This window comes from Oryctolagus cuniculus, chromosome 9, assembly GCF_051225735.1.
Source record: "Oryctolagus cuniculus isolate XC-2025 breed Fujian yellow rabbit chromosome 9, ASM5122573v1, whole genome shotgun sequence".
Lineage (NCBI taxonomy): Eukaryota > Metazoa > Chordata > Mammalia > Lagomorpha > Leporidae > Oryctolagus > Oryctolagus cuniculus.
Genome location: NC_142875.1, coordinates 92,759,970 through 92,766,995, shown reverse-complemented (window position 1 = coordinate 92,766,995; position 7,026 = coordinate 92,759,970). Strand labels below are relative to the sequence as shown.

The window sequence follows — 7,026 nt, the reverse complement described above, 5'->3', positions numbered from 1 at the left end:
TTAACTGAAAATAGATCTTTGTGAAAAATTAGAATGAGAATGGGAGAGGGAGGAGGAAGAAAGGTGGGAGGAAGAAAGGTGGGAGGAAGAAAGGAGAGAGGTAAGGTGGTAAGAATCACTATGTTCCTGAATTTGTATATATGAAATGCATGATGTTTGTATTCCTTAAATAAAATTTAAAAAAATAATAATAATAAAAAGAAAATTACACCTTCATGAGCCCCACACAAGAATCTTGAGTGCAGAGCTCAGGAATCTGCATTTTATACAAGTTTTTCAAACCTGTTTCCTAGGACATCTGGAACAAATCACCACAGATGGAATGACTTCCCATCACAGAAATGTACTGACTCACTATTCTAGAGTCTCAAAATCTGAGATCCAGGCGTCCATGGGGCCAAGCTCCCTCTGACAGCTCTAGGGGAGATTCCTTGCCTCCCTCCTGTCTTCTGGCAGGGGCCGTAGATTCTTGGCATCCTTTGGCTTGCGGATGCATCGCTCCAGTCTCTGCCTCCACCTATTCCTGGAACTTTCCCTGCATGTCCAATGTGTCCAAATGTCCCCCGCTTCTTATAAGAGCCCATTCATTGCATTACGGTCCACCTTAGTCCACTTCGACTTCATCTTGATTACATCTGCAAAGATTGATTTCCAAATAGGGTCAAATTGGTAGGCACTGGGATTTAGGGGTTCAACATGTCTTTTGAAGGACACAGTTTAGCCTACCACAGATCTCCAGTGGGTTTAATAGCACATGATGTTTGGAACAGATTCACTGTCTTCAGAACCTGGATAAGATCCCACTGATGGCCCAAGAAGTCACCAATCTGCCACAGCCACAGGGTACCCGTGAGCTAGGGTTCTGCCTACCTGCTCTACTCTGGATGGAGAGGGGTGTTGGCAGGTGGATCACTCTGAAATTCTCTCTGTAGAGCACACTGGATCCTGGATTCCATGCTTCAGATCAGTCCCCTTAGTTTTCCAATAGGATGCACAGTTCCCTCTTGTGGAGGCAACATCACCAAAGCTGCATAACATAGAACAAACATGCTGATTTTGGAGGTGGAGGTCATTTTCACTATGACATGGGCTGCCTGTGCTATCACCCTGAGTCTACAGTTCTGCCTATTGCATGGATTAGAGGGGACCCCAGCCTTTTATAGCCGTGAAAACAGCCCCAGGGAGTGGATGTTTCTGCAGGCTCTGCAGCACAGCAACCTGATTCAAATCCTGGCCCTGCTACTTCCTGAGTGATCTTAGACAGTATATAAGCCTCAGTTTCCTGATCTGTAAAAGAAGCACAATAATTGCAACTTCTCAGTAAGACTAAATGAGACAACACAGGAAAGTTCTTGTCACATAATCAATATTTAATACATGGAAGCTGATCTTTGTAGGCCTTACCACCATCATAGTTATTGACACAAACAAACATACTTCAAAAAATTCATAGGAAAAAAGAAGTCACAGATACATTTATTTTTGTGCAAAAATAATTTAAATTCATGCATATTTTTTCATAACAAGCATTTTCCATGAACTTTTTGATGACCCCTGATATGCATGGTTTCACAATTTTCTGCTCCAAAATAAATTTAGACTTAAATCTATTTCCTCAAACTTCTTTAATGTTTGTTTATAGTCATCTACTTGAAAGGCAGAGTAATAGAGAAAGACAAAGAGACAGTAAGTCAGAGAGAGGTCTTCCATTCACTGGTCCATTCCCCAAACTCCTGCAAACAGCCAGGGCTGGGCCAAACCATAGCCAAGATCCCAGAACTGCATCAGAGTCTCCCCTGTGGGTGGCAGGGGTCCAAGCACCTGAGCCATCATCTGCTGCCTCCCTGGGATGCATTAGCAGGAAGCTGGATCAGAAGCAGAGTGGCCGTGGTGCAAACCAGCACTCTGTTATGGGATGTGGGGACCCCCAAGAAGCAGCTTAACCCACTGTGCCCCAACATCCACCTCAACCAACTTTTTTTTTTTAACTTTTAATTTATTTATTTGAGAGACAGAGAAACTGCTCCTGTCTGCTGGTTCACTCCTGCAAATACTTACAACTGCAGAAGTATCTAAAACAAGGCCAAGCTCGCAATGCCTCGTGCCTAGAACAGTTCATAGCCAACTATGGTACACATCTTAGAGCACAGCTACTGAGGGCTGGCAAGGGCCAGGGAAGACATTAGATTGTTTTACTGTTTTCTTATTTCATTTACTTAAGAAACAGAGAGGGTGAGCAAAAGTTTGCAACCACTGGTTCACTCTACAAATACCCACAAGAACCAGGGCTGGGCTGGGATTTCAATCCAGGTCTCCACATGGGTGGCAGAAACCTGATGACCACTGCTCCCCAGGGTCTGCATTAGCCAAAAGTTGGAGTCAGGAGCCGGAGGCAGGTAATGAACCCAAGCAGTCCGTTGTGGGACACAGGCATCCTAACCAGCATCTTATCAAACATGGGGTCAAACGCTCACTCTCTCCATGAACTTTCTGAAGGATACAACTTGGCTTCAGGGACTCCGGCCCGCACACATCATTTCTCCATGGGTGAGAAATTTGCAATCAGATGAACCTTCTGAGCCAAGAGGCTTTCCTCTATTGTCAACGACCCAAGTGAAAACAATCCTGAAGCAATGAAGTGTGTTCCAAAGAAGACTTCGTGCTTCATAAACCGTAACACCAAGATATTTCCTTGGGGACCACGAAGGAATGGCCTGGCCTCAGTGTTAACGTTTGTTTTACCTTCAGAATTGCTATTTACTGAGAAGCTTTATTAAATGCCCCTGTGAAATGTAATAGGTGCTATGATTTACCCACATAGATTTCAAAAATAACAATGATGCTTCTGGAAAAGAGAGAGAGGGGCTCCTCGGGGACCCAGACCCAGTAGAATCCAATCAGCACAGCCCCAGGTCAAAGAGACGCTGGGATAAAACAGAAAATTGCCATTATGGTCAAGAAATAAGGGGTTGCAAAAGCTTTGGGATGGTTTGTTTGCTGATTTCAAAATCTACACGGGTCCGACATTAGCGAAATTTATATGGGATGAAAGCAGAACAGCCACTCAGCGCAGTTTCTACCCCGGCTGCTGTGGGTTGATTATTCTGTTGACTCACTGCATCATCAATCATAAAAATCAAAACTGACATGTCAGACAAAGGGCCAAGGTCCCCGCGAAGGCCTGCGTCCCGAGCCTTTTCACATCGCCATCTACGTCACGGTCGGCGGCCTCCGGACCAGAACAACACGGAGGACTTAAATCATCTCTCCAGCGCAGGCTTCACCTAGGCTGTTTTCCACCCACATTGCAATGACCCACTTTCTGTCAGGGGCAAGATGAAAGCCGGGTTACACAACACCGCACGTGTTTGCTTGCACTCAAAATAAAGAGTCCTCATGGAAATGAGGCAGCCCAAGGATGCCGATGCTCCCCACCAAAGAGCAAACACCAGGCCAGACTGCACCAGGCACACACGGGAGCCCCAGAGTTGCCCAAGCTTTTAGAACATCCTCTCCTCTCCAGGCTGGGCACTCAGAAAACCAACAAGGGGTGTGCGTCCTCTGTCCTTTTGTGGAATCCGGCAGCGTTGCTGCATACATGAGAAAGTTCATGGAAAATGTGTATTTTGGAAAAACTATGTACGGACTTGGAAACATTTTGTGCCAAAACCAACTTATCTTTTCTGTTTGTTGTTAGTTTGTATTTATTTGAAAAGCAGAGAGATGGAGAAAAACAGAGAGCTTCCCCTCGTCTGGTTCAAGCCCCAAATACCCACAACAGCCAGGGCTGGATCAGGCTGAAGCCAGAAGCCCAGAACTCAATGCAGATCTCCCACGTAGGTAGCAGGGACGAAACTAGTCGAGCCATTACCTGTGGCCAACCAGGAACCTGGAGTCAGCAGCTGGAGCCAAGTATCGAATTCAAGCACTCCAACGTGGGACGCTGGCATCTTCACTGTCAAGCCAAATGCCTTCTCTACATTTTCCCACAAGCTTTTTGAAGTACGCTTGCACGCGATCAGTTGTCCATTACATAGTCCTAGGGTAAAAAAGGGAGGGTGTGAGCTATGAGCACTCTTTGTAATTTCATCATGTGGCACCACATGTACACACCCAATACTACTTGTGCACGGCCCAGCCCCCACCCTTGCTGCAGTGACACCCATGAGTCCCAAGGAGAGCTATTGACACCAGGCATTGATTTGCCATGAGTCACATAAATGTGCCAAACGTGATGAATCCCCCAGAGTAAATCCACTGACTAGCATGGTTTCTGTGACCTTCTGGGAAGTCTTCCATGTACAGAGAGAACATGACCCACGCACGGGCTGTCAGACTGCACGTCGCATCGTGCGCTCCAGGGTGACAGGCTATAGAGAGCGTCTGGCTTCAGAGCATGGGGGAATTCAGGCAGGGTCAATGACACAGCCGAAGGGCTGATGGAGTCCAAGCTGGAGCAGATTGGGGCTGGCCAAGTGCACAACCGGCCCTGGCGGTCCCCAAGGAAGGGCAGCTGGCAGTTTGAGCCCCTGCCCAGACTCTGGGCAGTGACACAGCTGGAGTCAGGCTGAGAGCAGTTATGCAGCAATCAACAGCCAGATCAAAGCAGATTCCTAGGCATGGCCAGGGAGTATGAAACCCATGCTGAAGACAAGGGAAATTTTCTTCCAGGCAAGAATCAGGATATTATAGGTTCAATGGGTTAAGCCACCTCTTGGGACCCCTACATCCCATTGCAGAGTGCCTAGGTTCAAGTCCTGACTCCACTTTCTATCCAGCCTCCTGCTAATTTGCACCATGGGAAGCCGCAGGTGATGACCCACACGGGAGACTTGGCTTGAGTTGCTAATTCCTGGCTTCTATCTGGCTCACCTCCACCTGCTGTGGGCTTTTGAGGAGTGAATCAGTGGATGGAAAAATTCTCTCTCTCTCTCTCTCTCTCTCTCTCTATATATATATATATATATATTTCTGTTGCTCTGCCTTTCAAATAAATAAAAATAAACTTTAAAAAAATTCTTTAGAGAAAAAGGGCAAATCAGAGGAGAGCAAGGCCCAAGAGAAAGCCACAGGCTGATCCCAAGAAGATATTCAAAGCCCTGGTGGGAGATGCTGGGGCAGGGGAAGGCAGGCTGAATCCTGGAGATGCACACCACGTGGTGCAGTGCCTCCAAGCCCGTTGCAAGCCAGTCGAAGGCAAAGGGGGTATTTTGCAGAGCCCTGGAGGTTCAAAGGTCACCAGACAGCATTTAAGCAGGAGACTGCCACACCCTATCACTATTGCCCTGCTCTAAGGGGCCCTGGTGTGAGATGGAGAGAGAAATGGTTTAAAAATCCCAATGCACACCCACCCTGCATCCCACACAGCGCACACAGAAATATTGCTCTCTGGAGCGCACCACAGCTGCTCCTGCCAACACCTGGCTCTGTATGTCACCCAAAATCAGTCCACAGAGGGCTTCAGTTCCAACAGTCACTACTCAATTGCAGCTTGCTTCTAGGCCATGTCATGGGAGCTGAGACCCAGGTTGTCCAAGGGCCAGGACCATCACCCCTCACTTCAGTCCGGCACTGGAAGGATGTGTGTCCCCAAACCATGAGATGTCACATGCTGATTCCCAACACTGACAGCCTCACAGGGCCCCTGTGCTCTGCTGAGGGGCAGAGCCGTAGGCGGAAGTGCAGTGGGAGGTACAATGCAGGGAAGGTACCTGGAGAGGCAGTATAGGAGACAGGGCAGAAGCGGAGCAGGGGCCCGGATAGTGCAGGCAGAGCAGCGGGACCACAGACAGGAGGTGCACTCCTGGGGGCTGATTTGCATTCTTCAAAGCTCAAATATTCAGGACCTTTGGAAGCCGGTCAGTAAGGCTTGCTGTGCAATCAGTCACAAAGAGAGTGTTTACACCGCGGACATCAGCGAATCCTACAAACCGCGCCTTCCGCACTCCATCACTTTGTCCACCTCCCCTCAGCAGCTGCGCTTGAGGCTCTGCAGGGCTCCCACCCTTCTCTTCTCTCTTTCTGGCATCCATCATAGAGAACACAGCACAGCAGCCTGCGTTAAACTGGGAGCATGATGCAAGGAACAGCACAGAGACTAGAACAGGAGGGGGTCCTAGTTCCCAACACTCCCTCCCCTCTGCCGTGTAAGTACAAGGAAATCTCAGCTCTGGAGGTAGCGATGGTAAACCCAAGAGGGAACTGAGGCAAGGCGGGAGGGCGTGGCCAGAGCCAGGGACTGCACGGCCTTCTAGCACATGGCCATGAAATGCTTTATCTCCATGCCTCAGTGCCTTATCAAGAGGGGTGCTGATGAGAGCTGCAGGAGGACTGAAGCAAGCAGGACTCTGTAACCGAGTGGGTCCCAGCGGCGCCTCATGTCCATCCATCTTGTGGTCCGACCCTTCTGACATGCTCACAAAGGCAGGGAAGAGTAACGGGAACTCACCCAAGCCTCCTCCTCCTTTCCCTCTTCTCTGGAAATCCCAGCTATTTTTATCCCGGGCCTACACGGGCCCTCCCAAAGCTCCCAAATCTGATCTCTTCTTGTCAGCCTCTTCCAGAACTCCTTAGAATGCAGAGTCTGACCCTCCGGGTAAGAGCAGGCTGGCGGCGCCGCGCATGCGCCTTTCTTCCAAGTGGCTCAGGAAAGCTGTTGCTGACCCGGGCCAGGGAGTCCCACCGTGGGTGGGCTCCAGGTGCGAGTCTCCTCAACCACTCAAGGTGGCCTGGCCTGAAGAGCTCAGACAGCGATGATTCCTTTACTTGGGATTTTGTTTGGGTTTTTGTTTTTTTGTTGTTTTTTTTTCCATCTTGGAATCAGCAGCTCTTTGCAATAAACAGCATTCGTGCTTCCTCATAAAGCAATGTAAACCAATAACATCCTCCTATAATGCTATTTTTAAAGGGCTTTAAATAACTTTTTCAATGCAAAACAACCCACTTAAGCAGACTTAATTCATTTTATGGGCCAGTTCTAAAGCTGAACCACCAGCACTCCGAGAGCCACACTGAGCCAACTGGAGC

The 7,026-nt window shown here is 48.5% G+C and overlaps 1 long non-coding RNA gene across 1 annotated transcript; it reads right to left on the bottom strand.

The window, feature by feature from the left end:
• Positions 1-870: 870 nt before the first annotated feature.
• Positions 871-6,596, bottom strand: LOC149124666 (uncharacterized). The gene is made up of 3 exons (XR_016213759.1): positions 6,449-6,596; positions 3,872-4,039; positions 871-1,027 (listed from the first exon to the last, which is right to left on the bottom strand). It is a non-coding gene; the product is annotated as an uncharacterized LOC149124666 (long non-coding RNA).
• Between the last annotated feature and the right edge of the window lie 430 nt (positions 6,597-7,026).